Source organism: Mus pahari, chromosome 9 (genome assembly GCF_900095145.1).
Source record: "Mus pahari chromosome 9, PAHARI_EIJ_v1.1, whole genome shotgun sequence".
Classification (NCBI taxonomy): Eukaryota; Metazoa; Chordata; class Mammalia; order Rodentia; family Muridae; genus Mus; species Mus pahari.
In genome coordinates this window covers 48,744,848-48,745,112 of record NC_034598.1, presented here as the reverse complement: position 1 = coordinate 48,745,112, position 265 = coordinate 48,744,848, and the positions used below count along the sequence as shown (strand labels likewise).

Sequence of the window (265 nt, the reverse complement as noted above, 5' to 3'; positions counted from 1 at the left end):
TGGTACTGAGCCCTGCTGCATTTCTGAGTAGGTGGTACTGAGCCCTGCTGCATTTCTGAGTAGATGGTACTGAGCCCTGCTGCATTTCTGAGTAGATGGTACTGAGCCCTGCTGCATTTCTGAGTAGGTGGTACTGAGCCCTGCTGCATTTCTGAGTAGGTGGTACTGAGCCCTGCTGCATTTCTGAGTAGATGGTACTGAGCCCTGCTGCACTTCTGAGTAGATGGTACTGAGCCCTGCTGCACTTCTGAGTAGATGGTACTGA

At 51.7% G+C, this 265-nt stretch overlaps 1 protein-coding gene across 1 annotated transcript in view; it reads left to right on the top strand.

Annotated features, from left to right (window-relative positions):
- The window catches only part of Cs (citrate synthase), a 21,907-nt gene that overhangs the window by 14,933 nt on the left and 6,709 nt on the right, over positions 1 to 265 (top strand). The window lies entirely within an intron of this gene.